Source organism: Fukomys damarensis, unplaced genomic scaffold, assembly GCF_012274545.1.
Source record: "Fukomys damarensis isolate Sample0158 unplaced genomic scaffold, DMR_v1.0_HiC HiC_scaffold_11, whole genome shotgun sequence".
NCBI classification, from domain to species: Eukaryota; Metazoa; Chordata; class Mammalia; order Rodentia; family Bathyergidae; genus Fukomys; species Fukomys damarensis.
Genome location: NW_022900923.1, coordinates 18,537,853 through 18,556,831, shown reverse-complemented (window position 1 = coordinate 18,556,831; position 18,979 = coordinate 18,537,853). Strand labels below are relative to the sequence as shown.

Below are 18,979 nucleotides of genomic sequence, written 5' to 3'. Positions count from 1 at the left end.
GGAAACTGAGAATCTTTGAGCAAAGCTTGATAACCACTCTCAGAAAAATATATTCAGTCTCTGGTCTGGAAGGTCACACCTTTGCCAGCCAAGGACTGTCCCCAAGATTACCTGTTCCCAAAAGGTATTTAAAGGAGAGAAGAAGTACACCCCTATATCTATACTTGGGCAAGGCAGGGTTTGATATCAGGGCAGGAGAAGACCAGTCTTCACCTTTGATCCAAAGTTCTCTCTTTCTTCTTCTGGCTTCATTTTTCACTTTGGCTGAGGAGTGTTCAAGGGCTCAGATAGGAAATTACCCTGGTGATTGATGGCTAGTGAATACAATTAGGTCTAGGTTAAGTTCTCTACAAAGGGTGCCCTTCCAGTGTGGTGTTCCAGATTTGGTGGTCATAACAACCATGCACCCAGGTCTCCTGGTTATTAAACATTTGTCTTTATCAGGCTTCAGCCCTCAAAACATCTGCTGCCTTCAGATGCAAGAGAGGCTCTGGGTAAAGAGGTGGGAATGGAAGGTGGAACAGGAAAGGGCAGAGGGTTTTAGTAAGGATTCCTAGCAAGGAAAGAAGACACTTTACAAATATAGCCCTATTGGCCAAGAATATGCAGTGACTTACAATTCCCAGGGTGAGGCTAGAACATGAACTGGAAGTCAGGGGTACATTCAGTAGCCAAAATTCTATAATATTTCCTAATCATCTTAGTGTTCAGGACATAATTCTTTAATTCCACTAACATAAGGCCTTTAGAGGGATACGCAATCAAAAAATAGCCCAAATCTTACACTTGAAGTTCTTGTACTGTAGCTGGAAAGTCAAATACAACCAATGAAACATGCAGCCAGACAACAGTGAGAGGCTCAGCCACACAGAAATATATGAACTATGACATTAAATATTGACTCATCTATGGAGGCAAAGGAAGAACAAAAGAGGCCATCTGGATCCAGCCTCCTCCAAACTCTTATCCAACTTTGCCACTTAAAAGTTGAATAACATTGATGAAGTTAAACCTCTTTGTGTCTCAGTTCCCTGACTGCAAAATGGGCATGTCTTACATAATTTTACAGTGTTGTAACAAAATACCCGAGACTGGGTAATTTATAAAGTCTAGAAGTTTCCCTGGCTTATGGGTCTGGTTCAAGAGCAGGAAGAACCATCTGATCAGCATCTAATGAGGGCCTTCTTTCTGCATCATAACATGGTGGAATGTGTCATGATGTGAAAGACCCATACCACCTTGGATCTCTCTTCCTCTCCCTTTGAAGTCACTGATGCCATCACTGGGAGCCCACTCTCATGACCTCATTTAATCCTAATTACCTCCCAAAGGCCCCATCTCAAAGACCCTTAATATGTGCATTTAAGGATTTGGTTTCTAACTCGTGCACCTTTGGGAGACATACTCAATCCATAGCAGTGCCTTACTTAAAAGCTTTCAGTGATGGTGGTGTAGACCAATGCACAGGAAGCTCAGGATCTTGAGAATGTCAAGAAATGCCAGCTCTGTTTCTTCTCTCCTGATCCTGGGGCTCTTAATCTTTTCTGCATCATGAACCCCTTTGGCAGCCTGGTAAAGCTATAGTCCCTTCTCAGAATGGTAGTGTAAGTGTATAAAAATTAAATATATAGAATTGCAAAGGAAACTGCACCTTTATTGAAATACAGTTATCAAAATACTAAAAAACCAAATTTGTGGTATAGTAATATATGTGCTTCTTTATTAACACAGTAAATAACAAGATCTGCTGGCAGGCCTAATAACCACTGTAATTTTGAAGTAGCAATAAGCTTAAACAATATTTCAACATATCTGCAACAACTATAATAGATATAAAAAACTCTGTGATTTCTATCTGTGACAAGATTATAGCTACCACTAATACTACTGTAGCTTGTTGCCTACACTCAAAATTAAAGAAATTTCTAAATTTTTGTGAGATGTTGGTGAAAATAAAGATGCAATTTTTTTATCCAGCTAAGCTTGCGGACCCTCTGTGGACCCCAAGCTAAGAATTATGGTCGTAAGGCTTGATAAAATAGGCTACAAATACGATTTGCAGGGTTTTTTTTTTTAAAGAACATTCATTTTGTCAGTAGAAAAGCAAAATATAAACATTATCGAAAACTTAAGAAATGTAGATTAAGGGGAAAAAGGCAAAAGAAATTTTTAAAACATCAGCCATCAAGCCGCTGCTAACACTGATCTAGTTAAGATGTGGAGCTCATTACTAATCCATTTTTCATACACTGAATCTGCTCCGTTTAGGATTATTGGATTGTAGTTTCACCCAGAGATGCTGAGGCTCAGGAATGCTGATCAGGGACCTCAGGAAAGCACCAACCCTAAGCACCATGAATATACATCAGAAATGACAGGGAGCCCTGCTGTGGAAAGGGGCTGCTCCTTTTGCTGATCACTCACTATGAGCCAGACAAGCTGTCTGTGTCTTCACAGGCCGGGGGACACTCGAGAGTCTCCAGCCCTACTCATGTGAGCTGTCCCATTGATTTCAAGTCTCCCATTAGACCTGATGAATTATCTCCCGTCTGAACTGTGAATTGTGAAAAATGGAAATCGCCCACTTGATGACGGAAACCAACTGACTCTACTCAAAACCTGCCAAATATTCAGATCAGGTCGCTGATGTGTGAAGCAGAGTGTGAGGACTCATCCAAATAATCCTCTTAGAGTAATGATAATGAGGCAGCACTAAATCTAGGCGGTTCATACAGTTGATACAAACACACACGCATGTGTGGGAGGAGACAGTCCCTTATTCTGCCCAAATGATTCTCTGTGGCAACTGCAGCCCTCCGCGGGGTACAAAGGTAGTTTGACACAGGGTCACCTGTCCCAGATTAACTCTAGAAGATGGGAGGCTTCGACTGTCACGCCTCGTCACTGCTAAACACCTGCGAAGAACCTACTGTGTGCATTCAGAATAGGAAAGAGGCCAGGCCCAGCGTGCCTTTCCCATCCCCTGTAACCCTGCAAGCCATGGCCAGCCCCCAGCCCCTGCTGTGCCATCTGATTGTGTGAGCATGAAAGTGTTGAGCTATCACCCTCAATGACAATTTCCCACAGTTCTGACCAGGAACATCCAGAAGACCCAGCCAGTATCCCAATAGCCACATTCTTAATTGCCTCCCTTCTCTTGCCCAATTCAGACCTTGAAGAAATGATCTCTTCTGACTTCAAAACCAAGACCTTCCCTGGAGAGGAGGCAGGGGTGTTAATGAAATATTGCTGGCAGTCATGAAGATGTGACTATGTGCTCTCTGGAGGGACACTGCAACCTCAAGGAGGCACGCCCCACTTCCACTAAGCCTAGGTATAGATCACAGACTGAGATAACAGGCCAGCAGAGTTCCTGAGCCCAAAGCACCACCACGTTTCAAAACATTTTTAATAAAACAATGTGGAAAGGGCAGTCTGTTCATTTTGATTCTCCACTGGGCCATTCAATTAAATGTGAGATTCTGGGAAAACTTGAACCCCCTGACCACATTTTCCATTAGTAATAATAATAAAAGGTAATTATTGAGCCTGTCTGTCAGATATTTCAGACAACAGTGGCTCCACTCAATTAATTGGTAATTAAGATATGAAAGAACCACACTGTCTCTCATATGTCCAGACTTTATTAAGTCTCAGAAAATCTTCCGTGGGGAGAAAGAAACCTATATTGTCAAGGCTGAGCCCTTCCCTGGGTCAGCAAACCAGGGTGGAGGGGGTGGAGGGGAGAGGAAGCCCACTGTGAGGGGCGGTCATATGACTACATCATCCAGTTGTTTCTGATCACCCTGAGAGAAAAGGTTGAAGGGAAGGGGAGTTCCTACTTCCTGCTTCATGTTAAACTAAGCCTTTTACATACAGCAAATCTCAAATAATTCTTCACAGCAGTCCTGTAAGGAAATATTATCATCCCCGTTTCACAAACTAGAGAGTGCTTAGTGAGATTAAATAAATATCTTTTCCAAAAGTATGTGGTTAGTAAGAGGAAGATTTGAATCAAATCCTATGCTTGCCATTTGCTGTTTTAGAAAGAAACAAGAAACAGAAAAGTCTTTTTTCCATGTCTTTACTATTATTGACCAAGCAAATAAAGCATTTGTGGTAGCTAGCCTTCAACATGACCTCCAGTGGATTCTTGCTTTTTAGTGTCTGTACCTTGTGGAGGCTCCCCCCACATAGAATGCAGCTAACCTGTATAACCAACAGAATATTGCAGAAATTGCAGTAAGGTTAGCCATGAAAAACACTGTGGATTGCTCACTACGGAGGAAGCCAATACCATGTTGTGAGGACACTCAAGCAGCCCTTAAGAGGCCCATGTGGGGAGGAGCAGAGACCCACTGCAGTAACCAGCATCCCATAAGTGAGCTCTTGTCCTTTATCCTTATCAGGTCTTCAGGTGACTGCAGCCTTCCTCAACATCTTTGCTGAAACCTCTTAAGGCACCCTGAGCCAAAACCACCAGGATAAACCATTTCTGAATTCCTGACCTTAGAAATTATGCTGTAATAGCCTGGGGATTTAGCTCAGTCACACTGCACATAGCTTTGCAAGCACAAGGTCATGGGTTTGATCCCCAGTAATGCAAAAAAAAAAATGCAGTGATAAAAGTTGATTGTTTTAAGCCACTGAAATTCAGGGTAATTAGTTATGCATCAGTAGAGAACAAATTGAGAATTCATGAACTTTTGCACCCTGCTGGGTTGAAAAGTCTTGCCAATATCAGTGGGTCAGAAAAATCCCTCTAATATTCACATTTGTATGCCCAAAAGTAGAAATATGAAATAATGCTCATTCAAGATCCCTATTGGTAGAGATCTTGTGGGTTTAGGAGAGAATATGGGTTGGATCATCAATAGTTGCCTGAGGTTCTAATTTTCTCATTAAGGTGACTAAGTACAATTTGTTGATCATTCAGTCTGGTCCATTGTTCAGCTACCAACTGCTGTGAGAATTGAGGAAAAAAAGAATGGCTCATATTTTTAGGTGTTGGGTAATTTTGTTTAGAGCTAATTCACCACCTTGGAATCAAATGACTCTTACTGGAACATCTCTTACAATTCACAATACAGAAATCCACACCACCCAAGCACTACAGTTTATATTGAATACTGAAGTGAAGCTGGGCTATGAAGTCTGCAACCTTGGCAGTGTTTAATTGCTTTGTTGACCTGGCCCATAATTCACCTAAGTCAAAAAAGCACAAGATTGATAAAAATTAGTGATTGAACTCAACAGTGCCAATTGGGCTGTGCTCTCTGGACAATACAGATCCTCATCTCCTGCCTGGGCTGTCAGGGACAGGGAGCCCAGGCTACAAAATCTAAGCCAAGCCCCTCGGTGGCTGGACTCACCTCCAGTTCAGGAAGGTCATTATTTGATGGGAAGGTATAAGTATTGTGTGTTTTCTGGACATGTTTCATGTAAAAAACTTTTGTTCCAAAGATGAGCTGTAATAATAAGTTGACCCTAGAAAATGCTGAGCAGGAAAGAGTGTGGGTGAATAAGTGGGCAAGAGAATACACGGGACACCATCTGTTTGCTGAAGCTGCTGGACAGTCAGATCCCCATGCTCTTGTGAGTCTGTCACTATACCAGTGCCCTCTCCCTCACCACCTGTGGAGGTGTGCTGGCTAAAAGCATTTGGGAGTATCAGCCCTATACCTGATATTTATCTCAGCCAAGGGCTTTGCCTCTGGAACTTGCTCTCTCAGAAATAAGTATCTGTGATCCAGCTTCAATTTCTGTCATAAAAATCCTTTGCCTCATGAAAATGGACCCTAACATAAGCCCGTTGTGTGATATTTTAAAGAAGTACAACTTGTTAATCAAATGAAGTGGATCTGCTACTGAGATAATATGTGTTCTATCACAGAGGCCAGTATATTGGGTGCCTGATAAACTTCATTCTAACAGAGCAAGTGTGGTTTTCAGGAAAGAGTTGCTCAGATTTAATTTGGCCACTACTCGGCCAGCCTGAGACCTGATTTTAAGAAGCTGGTTACAAGGGAGAGAGCACAAGACTGGAATGTGGAGGCCAGTGTTCTGGTTCTAATCCTCTAAATAACTCTGTGTCCTCCATGCCTGACTCCAGGAGACCCTACTGTCCTGTGTTTCATGTGCCATTTCCATGGACAGGAGCTCTCGGAGGGCTGATGCTGTGTGCTCTTCACATCCCACTGCTTGGCATGGGCTCTGCCAATGACCAAAAAAGTGAATAAGCTCATCTATATATGCATATTCACACATGTCTATATGTGGATAGATGAGTGTGAAAGAAAGTATATGAGGGTCTGTTCCATGCTGTCAACATGGGGGTTGAGGATAAAGTAGATGGTGCAGGGAAGGAAAGGGGGTGGGGAAAGCCAAGCAACAGAAAAAAGAAGACTGTCCTGAAAAGGCCTAGATGCAAAATAGGATCTTCTTGTAGAAGTACGTGTATGTATGCTAAATACATTAAGGGGAAAATGATGATGTGCCTACGTTCAGGCAAAGCAAGATGCAGAATATTTCAGTTAAGAACCACAAACAAAAAAACACCCCATATATCTTTTATATGTGCATAATGAGGTTTAAATGAGCAAAAGGAGAGTGTGTGCTGTGGATGATGGGAGACACCACCCAAATGAAACACTTGATTCCACAGCTGCTTGGAGTATTGGCTGCTGATGGCTCACAGCTGAGTCCCTCTGCAGCCACTGCCCTAACTCAAAAGGAACTCGTTTACCCAGTGTTGTGCCCACTCCTCCTGATGGGCAGCTCGCATGCAAGACTGTTCCATATGGGGTCCGAAAGCCTGGATCCTCTCTCAATGCAGGTCAGCTCAATGTGCCTCCTGACTGGTTCAAGCATGAGCCCAGGGAAACTTGTAGGTGCATATTCAGTGTCCATTTGTTTTCTGAGAAACTATGACAGGGTAAAGGACACTTGACAGTCTATTAAAATATTACCTAAAGGCCAAAGATGGGAAGACATGATTGGCTTTTTCTTCATGTTGATTCTCTTATTACTGTAAGCATGCATCACCTTTCCGATTTTAAGAATATCAGACATTTTAAACCATAATAAACATATGCTAGTTGTTGATGAATGAAGGTGTCTATATCTTATTGGAGAAATAGATAACAACAAAATACTATGTTGAAGGGTACCCAGTGTTTAATGAACTCAACTGTAGCAGATTTTGCCCACACTTTTGATAACTTTTGACTTAGTTGGTTCAAAAGAGATTGGACCAGCTTTCTGAAAGTGAGGTCACCACCTTTACAGATAGGATAAGAAAAAAGTCAATAGTGGGAGGAAAAAATGAGAGGGAGTTTTAATTCGATGGAAGGAGAAATTGTCCAATATCAGAGCTCTGTCTTCAAAACAGGCTGAAAATTTTGTGCACTTACTATCCAAATTACACTACTCAAAGAACTATGATTATTTTCATTTAGCAAATAGATTAGAATTGGAAGAGGAAAATAACTGGCATCTTTGTGATCTGCAACACCTGTCCATCTTGAGCACCAGCAAAGCCCAAGACCATTCCTTACCTAATGATGTGGCCTCGGAATCCTTCAAACCCCACTCTGTAGGGAGCCTGCTGATACACTGGAATGTCCACCAGAGACACAGTCTGTGCCCTTCCAGAACAGAAGGAGCTCTACCCTTCCTCCGATTCTGAAGTCCCATGAGGTCCTCCACTCATTCCAGGAACAACTTAGATGATCAGGTCCATACTTTAGCTAAATGCTTGCTCCTTTCTCCTGCAGGCTCCAATCAAGTTTTGCAAATGCATCCTCTTTAGATGCTTATAAATGAGATCCTTGAGGCTTAGCAGGGTTTGTGAGAAGGAAGCCCTCAATGGCATAATTATCAAGCTACCAACTGTGTTGACAGATACTTAGGGGAAAGCCTGGTCCAAGTTCGAGGACCCCTGATTAAAAGGACTGACAAGTATGCTTATTCCGAAGTTTCCCACTTACAACAGATGCTCCTGCTTCTCGAAGTGGTGATTCTACCCTGAGAGAATTACTCTGCATTCATTCATTTATTCATTCACTCCTCTCTGTGCTGTCATTGTGCTTGGGACAAGAGCTAAAGCAGGGAGAGGGACAAAGACTCTGACCTTAAGGAGAGTCCAGAGAGTCCTTGAGGGAAAAGACTGAAAGTGACACCCTTAAAAATGTTGATGATAAATGGGAAACTTGCATGACATAGGACTGTCCAACACACGGAGGATTTTAAGGACATAGAAGAGGCTCTGATTTGGGGAGAAAGGGGATTGGATGGGAAGAAGCTTCCTGAAGGAAATGCAAAGTATTTGTCATAATCAGATCATCTAAATATGTGCTAGTCATTTTCAAAGAGCCCAGATTTGTTGTATAAACCACATTTCTGGATTTATAATTATTTGATAGAATTTTTGCCTTAAATATTTACCGTGTTATTGAAAAACTATGAAACTGAATTTTAAAAATTAGTGAAATAAATAACTCTGAAGAGAAAAAATAACTTGCTAAGCAACAGTTGTCTTTGCCTTAGGAATCTTAGATGAGGGCCAGGGATTTAGCTCAGTGGCAACCGCACCTGCTTCACAAGTGCAAGGTCCTGAAATAAAGTGTTTAGAACAGAAAGGGAAACTGAGGTTCCTTGTTTTGAAGCCATCAATGTATTTCTTCATCACCTTCCTTCTGTTTCAGGTATCCATGTCATCCTAACTCCACAGAGGACAGATCTCTTTTGAAGTTAGGGTTAAAGAACGTGTGGTCAAGAGAAAGCATCGGAAACACCATCAGGAAAGGTACTGCCTGCACCTTTTATTATTCATCATTCCAGTGGCCCCTTTGAGGCTTTCACCAGTAACTGCTTCTTCCCAGTGCTCTGAGACCCTTTGTTACTGAAACGACAGCCTAGGGGAATAGTCTCCCCAAAATGAGGAGGCCAAGACATCTTTTCCTCCAGGCTCCCTGCAGTCTCTGAAAACAACGGAGGAACTGGGTACTAAGATTTTTGGTTTCTCATAAAATATTTTTGCAATGCATTTCATGATACAGTCAGTAATAAAAGTGTGTTAGTGCGCTCCATCCCTCCAAGAGGCCTCGCCTTGCTTCCCAGCCCACCCGCGCCTACATGAATCAGTGCTAAATTATTCACCAGCCCAACTCTAAAATTTCCAGCGTTCCAAAACCCCTAATAAAGTATTATGAAAAAATATACATCTCTTTATCTCTATCCATAACTATTTATATGGCTGGAGGAAAAAACCCTGTCATTTTATTTCTTTTAATTTAAAAGCTTTCCTAATTCCTTTTTCCTATCACATATATACGTCTAAAGAATTTTCAGGTGGAAATAATAACCTCTGAAAAACAGTCCACAGGAGAAGGCTGTCAGGATTCACAGAGCTGACAAGTGCAGTGAATATTTCTCTCCCTTAATAACTTTCCACGGCACTCAAACCTGATTCACTGGTTTAGGAACTTTTCAAACAGGCATGGCCCTTTTTTATTGTACAAAACAATGGTAATGTACCCACCAGCCTTCCCTTTCTATTTGTTTATACAATTGGTAAAGTTTGTTTGAGAAAAACTCATTTCCTTTCTGAAACTCATGTACTCAGCAGCCATCATGCTATTCTACAGACACAAGGCAAGTCTTCCCAGAAACTTTGCATGCGAATCAGCCCAGAATATCCTCCTTGGCAGCAAGATGCCTTAGTGGTCACGAGACAGTTGACCACTATATACGCCAGGACTTTTAAAACATCTTTCAATATTCAAAGTCACAGGAGACATAGTACATGAAGCTGGCTGTCAGCCATGCATGGTAGAGGGTAAATTGGTTAATTGGGTGCTTCTAGGCTACCAGCTGGTTAAGATCAAGTTCTCTACAACCAAATGGACCTGGAAATGGGCAGCTCAGCAATTAGGGGGACCTGTCACAGAAGCATCACTGGAGATGTATGAAGATGGAGACATTTTCCCTTATCAGCACTCTGCTCAGAAAAAATAGTTTTATAGATAAGGGGATATTTGACAAACCATTTGCAATGGAATATTAAACTCCCCACCCGAAGAAATTTCTCTGGTAGAAACACTTGGCAGTATACTGACTTCTATACTGACTCTATATACTGACTTCTTAGTAAAGATTCAATGCAAACATGTGATTTGGGGTGCTGTCACCCTCTTCTAGTGAGATGTTGAAGGAACAAAGAATGTTGGTTTAAATATAAGACAAGTTATTAGTATGACAGTACAGCTATGTATTTTCATCTAGCCCTGCTATCTAAGGCCTTTGGTGGAGGGCTTGGAAAGATGAAAGAGGGAGGAGCCTAAGGCTTTGGATGAGACTCTGATTGGAGGGGCAGTGCTGAGAAATGGTGTACAGAGGCAGACAGTGGGAGAGGGAAGGACATCTGAGGACCAATATAACTATTACATCTGGAGATGGCTTCACCCCAGCAACCTGAACCTTGTCCTTGGTTTTACTGTTGGAAATCAACCCACAGGCTGAACGAAGACTGCTCCTGAATGAGATGAGGTTACTGTTCAAAGCATGGCCAGGGCAGGGGAGTGTTGTGATCCAATACTACAGAGCCATGTGCACACCAGGGGCAGGGGCCACTTTAGTGTAGAGCTTACAGAAGTCCCTGAGTCCAGGGAAAGGCAAACCAAGGTGAATGGGAGGAGGAACTGACCTTAAAGGTATCTAACAGCTGTCAGGGCACCCTGGGCAGGTCTGGGGGAACTGGCTGGCTCCTCAGCTTGCAAAGCAGTGTTCAGAGGTAGTCATTCAAACACCAGCACCGCTATTAGGTTTGAAGGCCACCAGCTGGCACAGGGGCCTTCTACCTTTCCCTGCTGGGCTTTGTCCCACATGTGCAATCATCTTCATAGGAGAATATTACCTGTCCAGATTGACTTTCCATCTCATGCACTCACAGATTGCTCTGTACTAACATGACCTGGTGTTGGAATTGCAGGAAGGCAGCGGGGGCATCTCACAGCTCCATGGCAATTCAAACACTGGTGCATCTATGAGGAGAGTCTGAGTTGCCTGGTTCAGCTTACTTCCATCTTACCTTCAATCCCTATGCATTTGCAAGCAGCTTATTTTAAGAACTGATTAGATGAACCTTAATAACATTAGAACTTAAATGGCCCCAGATAGGCTTTCAGCTTCTTGCCAAATTGAGATAAATGTGATATTTGGGGAACTGAGCTCCCAGCTTTGTGGCTGCTCTGGTCTGTGCACAGGTTCTGAAACATTCTACTTGTGGCTCTTTGCAGCCTAAAACTGGGTCTGTGTGCATCTTTCAGGTCCTTGTCATGTCTCAGGGTCTGTGATTCTGTGAGTAAATGAGTCTCTATGATCACGCATTTTCAAAGAAAGTTAATTTGGGGATAAGGGGCCCCAGACAGAATTTTATCCTTCAGTTATAAAAAATACTATGGTAAAACTCTTTGTGCTTCCAACCATTATTTTGTTATTTAATTCAATGTTAATTTTGTTAATATCATACTTTGACCGAGAATCATAAAATGGTTAGAAATGTGATTGTCTTGTTGCATAAAGATGTTCAGCACCTTCTGTAAGTCCTATGAGTGGGTTCATATTCCAGAGTAACAAATGCAGCATTAAGTAAATAGGTATAGCCTTCAGACTGATACCCTTCTGTGAAGTTTAGAAAAATATCAAAATAGGACATGAAAGGGAAAGAAAAAATAAAACCAGTGATAAATACAAAATATAGTTCATTGTTGAAGTAAATGTATTCTTACAAACAAAAGAAAATGAGTTTTCTTCTCTTACTATTTCTCCACCCACACCAGATATCTAGGTAACCCCAGAATATCTGGAAACTCTTGAAAACATGCTTTACTTTTCTGTGTGTGGGTCATTCAAGAAATGGAGGGCCGAGGATTTAGCTCAGTGGTTTTGGTGCCTGCCTCACAAGTGCAAGGACCTGAGTTCGATCCCTGCTACAAAGAAAGAAAGAAAGAAAGAATGTGGAGCCTAAGTTTTTGAAAGCTTTTGGAAAGCTCAACAAATGTAGCTGCCCTTTCAGCTTTTCAGAAGAAGTTAAGCCTTGAGCTTAAATCTTGCATTTCATTTGCATTTGGGTGGGAAAATACCACCTGCCATGTTTTCCTGAATGAAAGCTAAGATGCCACCCAGGAGGTGGGAGAGCTGGGTGTGGGAAAAGCTGTGGGCAAACCCACTCCTCTTGCTATGTCTCAGGGAATCCAAAGCTCACGCCATTCTTTGGGGAGCACCGAGGGATTTTGAAAGGATTTCAACTGTGGCTGGGAACAGAATTGAATGTGCATGGCTCCTTGGGCTGCCTGATGAAACCAGGGCTGGGAAAGCTCAACAAAGAACAGATTTAGAATCACAGTGTATAACTCTATTACAAACTCAGGAATCATATGACTGTTCCATGTGGAAGGGGAACAAAGCATATCAGAGATACTGGCAGAGCCTTCAGGCTCAGCCCGGCACCCTCAGGAAAGTAAGCATTCCATCCTGCTGTGATATGCTTTCATAGTGAGCATATTATTGAAGAGGTCATTGCTCACGAAATTACTTCTCTAACCGTGTGTTTGAGTTTTCTCTCGGCATCATGTGATTTACACGTTAAAAAAAAGAAATTAATGGTATTGAATGTATTAGCCAAAATTTTGCCTGCAAGTTTCCCTCTTCATTGGCTAAGCCTGGGGACATACAGACAGCTTTCTGAGCCTGCATGTGGTGCACACCTTTAATCCCGGCACTTTAGGAGACTGAGGCAGGAGGATTTCAAGTTAGAACCCAACCCAGGCAACTTGGTACTCAGGTGCCATCTCAAAGTTAAAAAACAAAAAAGGGCTAGAGGTATAGCTGAGTGCATAGGCCCTGCATTCGAGCCCAGGTAGCACAGGTGTGCATGTGCACACACACACACACACACACACACACACACACACACATACATGCACACACACACAGCCTTGTTAATTTCTCTTCTGCTTGCTCTGGGTGCCTTTACACAGACATCTTCCTTAAGCCTCCCCAGAGGCCAGCTCTTCCTGAGCCCTCACCCATCTCATCTACAGCCCGAGCCATGCATTGTCCTTTTCCTCATGTACAGTTTCCCTCACTTTCTAGAAATTCTTTTCATTCCAATTATAGATGAGTCTCATCACCATAAAACAAACAAACCCTAACCCTTGATTTCCTCTCTGTTACCGCCTCTTACTCTGAACTATGTGGAAAAATATTCTCTTTCACTTCTCACATTTACTGATCTTTTAACCCTATGGAAAATGGAACATTCTTCCCACCCATGTAACAAGTTCAGTGCAATTTAGGAAACATACACTGAACACATAGGATGTGCCAAGTCTAGTCTGGATCCTGACCATAAGCAGAACATACTGGAAAGCAAGCCTATCCCTTGCCCCCAGTGACGAAGCAGGGCGGTAAGTGGAGAGACAGCACCAAGCACTATGTGAATTGTCTGGAGGAAGATCTCAACAAGGAGAGTTTCACAGATGTTTCCAAATGAGGAATCCAAGGGGAAGAAGGAAGAAGAGAGAAGAGGGGTCAGCCTAGGTAGAAGAAACAGCATGGAAAAGGTCACTGTGGTCACTGGGGCCCAAGCAGCATAGCATGTGGCTGGCAGAATGTATGCGGTGGGAGACATGTTGTAACTACAGAGGGTGGCAGATGCTTAGACCTCATGTGTGAGATCTTAAGAAACAACTCCTTCTTGCAGACAATGGGAACATGGGAGGGTTTATAGGTGGGGAATGTCACATTTAGATCATCTGTGGATGACAGGGAAGCGGCAGTGACAGGGGCGTGTCAGGGAGGGAACTGCTCTAACAGTCCAGAGTAGAGGTGGATCGCTCTGGAGCCAGACAGCAGCACTGCAGATGGAGACAAGCGGCTCCTGCCCTAAGCTCCTCCATTCTCCAGGAGTCCACCCAAAAAGATGCTCTAAACTCTCAGAACATTCATTCTGCTTTTCTCACTGTGCTTATTCAACTTGCATTATAGTCATTTGCTTATTTCTTTAATGTTCCTTATCACATTGTATCTTTGTTTCCCCTTCCTCAAAATACAATACCTGGCTCATCATAACAGCTGAGAAAAAGGTGATTTAGTTGAATTGAATTTTCAAGAGCTTCAAACCATGAATAATTGAGGAATCAGCCATGTATAAGTACTCACATTTACATAATTGTGTAAACAAGCTGATAAAAAAATTTTACTTTTCCCATTATTTTTTATGATCCCAGAATGCCGTGCTATCTTGATAGTTCTCGAGGTTTCAGGGAAATAGTAAACAAGTATTCTCTAATAAGCACAAGTGCTTGCTTTTCACCTCCCTGGGCAAAAGAAGAAGGGAAGGGAGGGAACAGATGATTGCACTGATTAAATATGAAAGCCATGTACAAATATTGAGAAATATGCTGTCTGAAGAGATGGAGAATTGCAGTGCACACTGCATGATGGGAACAGGAGTAGAGTCCCAAAGGTCAATGCACAGATACAAATTGATTAAGCTAAGTACCTACTGAAATTGCTTCCCAACATACAGATGAGAATTGATCATAAGCTGAACCTGTATTTGTAGTGAAAAGGGCTGATGTAAAAGTAGCCTTGGCATGTCATCAAAGCAAATTTAAATTGTCCAGATTTTTCTCCCAGATGGAAATATCTACCATATAGTTAACAAATATGTTGTAAAGAGTTAACCAGCGCTTACAGTTTTGTGATTGAGTGTCTTTATCTGAACACTGTTGGCCCCAAATACCTTCTCTATTGTGGGATCTTTTTTTTAACTTGAAGAGCTCTTTCTCCCTCTCCTCTCCTCTCTTCTCCTCTCCCTGCTCTCCCCCCTCCCTTTCTCTCCCTCTCTCTTTTAACCAAGTGACTCTGACTGGTCCTGAGTCAGCCTTGTCTAGTGTGGTGCCCCCCACATCCTCTCCCTGCTCTCCCCCCTCCCTTTCTCTCCCTCTCTCTTTTAACCAAGTGACTCTGACTGGCCCTGAGTCAGCCTTGTCTAGTGTGGTGCACCCCCCCCCACACACTGTCACTCAAACACAATCCCTAGCTTGGAGTAATCTGGAGTCAGAAATCCCTTAAACCTTGACTGGGTCTAGCATGCTTAAGCAACAGCTGTGAATACCATTTAGGCTGCAGAGAAGAACAGAGGGAGTGAGGTGGATAGAAGGAAAAGCAAGACTGATAAAAGGGAAATGAAAGAAAATGGTAGGAGGTACAGTTAGCAAGTTTGTATGGAGAAATTTTTTATGTGAAAGGTAAGGGTTTGTACCTCAGGCTGTATGAAAGAGGTACATATGCTGCTCTCTGCTTTCAAGGAGTTTAGGATTTAGTCAAGAGGGCAATTCTCAACCCAGAAAACAAACAAAATAGCAGTGCATGACAATATAATGAAACACTTGGGCCCTGACTGTATCACTGCACTGAAAACCAAATAGGGCAAGTGTCGTAGGATTCAGGGAACAGGACAAAAAGAACCTCACGGGAGAGGCCATGGCACTGAGTTGAGCCTGGAAAACAGAGGAGCTGCATACCCAGGAAGGCCCAGTGAGCATGGCACCCGGTCTATGGAAAAAATGAAGACCAAGAGGAGAGAAAGCAACAGAAGGGACAGGAAAAGGGGAAAGGTGGCCATGAAAGTAGTGGAGAGCAGCCACCACAGCTGCCTCTCATCTCCCTGGGCACCGGTGCCACCTCAGAGCTTCCTTGGCCACAGACCAACACTGAAGAGGCAGGAAATATTTATGAAGTCTCTGTCATCTCTGCGTTTGGATTCACGCCATTTGTTTCTGTCATCCCCAGAGGGGTACAGTGAACCATTCTTCCAGTGCTTCCTTGAGAGGAAGGTAGTTTACATAGAAAATCCTACACCTTTCAGGTTGTTCTTTTTCTAAGTAAGTTTTTATTTCTAATTGACATGTAGCAACCACACATATTTATAGGATAGAGGGTGACATTTCAATGCATGCATAGTGTATAATGATTAGAAGAAGGTAATTGGCATATCTATTATCTCAGACATTTATCATTTTGTTATTGGGCGCATTCAAAATCCTCTCTACAATCTATTTTGAAATACTCAATTCATCATTTTCAACCATCATTACCCTGCTGTGCTACAGACCATTAGAAGTTATTCCTCCTTTCTAACTGCACCCTTGTACCCGTTTACCTTCCTCTCACCACCTCTCCTTCCCCTACACCCTTCCCAGGCTCTGTTAACCACTCTTCTACTCTCTACTTCTACAAGATCAACTTTCTAGCTTCTATACAGAAGCGAGAACATGGGGTCCTTGACTTTCTGTGCCTGACTTATTTTACTTAATGTAATCAGGGTGACTTTTAACAACTGAATTTTCATATTACTAAGAGTTGTGTTAAAGAAGCCACAGAAGTTCCAGAACCAATGAAACAGCTTCATTAGCTAAAGGTTCCAGGGCCCTGTGAAAGAGATTGAGCCTGGGAAACCAAGGAAAGTATACTAAATGCTTTTTAAGAATGTTCTATAGAAAGCAGAATATAGCTAACAAAATATATCTTGATTGGCACAGTGAATTCTCTCTACCCTAAAAGTTCCTAAATCCAGCCCAGCTGTGCCTCAAACTGGATTTTAAGGAAAAGAAACAAACAAATAAGTAGTAATGGTTCTGCCAAGTTGTCTGAAATTGTAGCACTTCAGAACATTCTTGTCAAGGTGTTGCTTCTTCCAGAGTTCTGCAAGACAGGTGTCTCCTAAAACACCTGCTTATCCACACTGGAATGCTAATTCTTATAATGGGTTACTTTTTGTTTAAGTTCCACTGGAGAAGGAAAGTGCAGAGAAGAGGAAAAATAATGATAGGAGGAGAGGGAACAATAATTTTAGAACATGATGCTCTGCCTGGAAAGGCAGGATTGAGAGTAACTGGCATAAGTGGTCTAGGCGAAGGGGTGAAAGGTGAAGTAGTAAATAATTTAAAAGAGAGAAAAAGTCAGAGAAGTAGAAAATCACTGTGGAGCAAAGCTAAAATATAACTTTGCCTCCTTCGTAGTATGGCTGGGAACAGCCCTGTCTCAATGCACAGCTCTGACATTCACATCACACATACTCAAGGGCCACCAGAAAAGCCTCGGCATTATTTAAAAGAGCAAAACAGGAAGAGGATTGGAGAAAGATAAGGCCATTTATAAGACTTCACCAGGCTGAATACATGTGTGTGCAGCAAAGTCGGGTCCAACTATGGCAAAACCTCAGAAACTCTTGTATCAGGTTTAGGGAAGACGATGCCTAGAGATCAGCCCCATTGCAGAAAAACTGTGGCCCTGGGCCAGGAGAATGCTGCATTTCCCTGCCGAGTCAGCAGAGGACAATAAAGCCAGGAAATGATTTAAGATTATAATGATGAGAACTTGGCAAGAACTCTGATACCCTGATACCTGAATCACAGACTCATGAAGTGTTTGATTTAGGACTTTGGAGATCATTCCGGTCCAGGGCAGAATTGGCCCCATAAAGATAAGATTCAATGAGTGTTCTCTATATACTAAGTACTGTTTGTATTACTTTATATATATTAGCTCCTTACTCCTTTGAACCACCTGTATGAGTAGGAACTGTAATTATCTCCATTTTGCAGAAAAGAAAATTGAGGTACAAGCAAGCAAAATAATTTCTTTGAGATCCAGCAAATTAGGACATGTCAGAGCTTAGATTTGAACCCAGGTTTTGAGTTCAGAGCTCCTTCCCATAAGCATTGGCTTGAATGATTTGTGTAAGATCACATAGCCAGGCTGCAATAAGGGAGGAAGGTGGTCTTTGGCCATTTGAATTCCATCTCACACAGGGGAGACTGGGAATGTCACTTGTGCACAAGGATGAATACTTGTTAGGAAAGAGGCACAGCAGATCTGGTGGCAAAGAGACCCTGATTCCTTGTGGGAGCAGAGGGCTGTTCTGGAAGAGGCTTGGGATGCTGTAGTACCTAGCGTTTTTTAATCAAGAAGCAGTAATGGAATGGAATGGGACCACTACAATTGAAGCATGACAATTATTGAGACAATGATCCAGGAGTGGAAGACTAGAGGTATCTCTCCTGCAGGAGGAGGAGGATCTTCAGGTAATGAAATGATAAAGAGTATAGATGAGATTTTGACAGCCATCAATACAACAGCAATAGACAGTGAGTATAAAGATAAAGGAAGAGTGGTGATGCATTTAGCCTTTCAATCAACCATGTTGGCTGAATGCTAACTTTGTCCAAATGCTAAATGCCCCTGGAAAGAAATGAGGTCTAGTCCACCATGAGCTCAACATTTAGTGACTGAAACAGGGCAAACATAAACCACTTCCCCTCCCTGAAAACCCACACTGGAATAGCAGAAATGCCCATGTGCATGGGCAGTTATATTAATATGGCCTTGAACTGCTTTGAAAAAGACATCAATAGTCAGAATTCTTGGACTCAGGCAACTGTAACAGAGGACTGTGCAGATGAGAGGTCTTTAAGATGGTTATTACTATTTGGCTGTTACAGAAGGAGAAATGAGGATGAGATGCAGGAGCGAGTTGTGCATAAGGGTAACAATGGTAATAGTGAAATTGCTGTAGAAAGTGGCAAATCTTTTGTGATCATGGGTGATTTTGATGAAGAACAAGAAGGAACTTCTAACATTAATGGAAATGTTGGAGTACACATCTAGTGTATAATGGGGATGCTGGCAGCTTTGTCAAAGGTGGCCAGGGTCCTACATTGTAGAGAGGTGGATAAAGGCATCAAAATTGTTATGGAAACAATTATGACGGTAACTGAGACGATAATAAAGATAATGTACCTGTAATTGAAAAGCTGGTGGCTGTAAAGGAGAAGGTGAGGGCACCCAAATGCAAAAGGGGTGATATGGGAGGTAATGGTGGCTGTGTGAAAGGTAATGGAGTTATAAT

General features: G+C 42.4%; 1 protein-coding gene across 2 annotated transcripts in view; it reads left to right on the top strand.

Annotated features, from left to right (window-relative positions):
* Tnr (tenascin R) overlaps window positions 1–18,979 on the top strand; it is a 407,880-nt gene that overhangs the window by 208,647 nt on the left and 180,254 nt on the right. Inside the window, exon 2 of one of the 2 annotated variants that reach the window (XM_010630204.1) lies at window positions 8,706–8,806. The exons of the other annotated variant lie outside the window; for it this stretch is intronic. The gene's annotated coding sequence lies outside the window, so the exon portion shown is untranslated. The remainder of the gene's footprint in view (window positions 1–8,705; window positions 8,807–18,979) is intronic. 2 annotated transcript variants of the gene reach the window in all.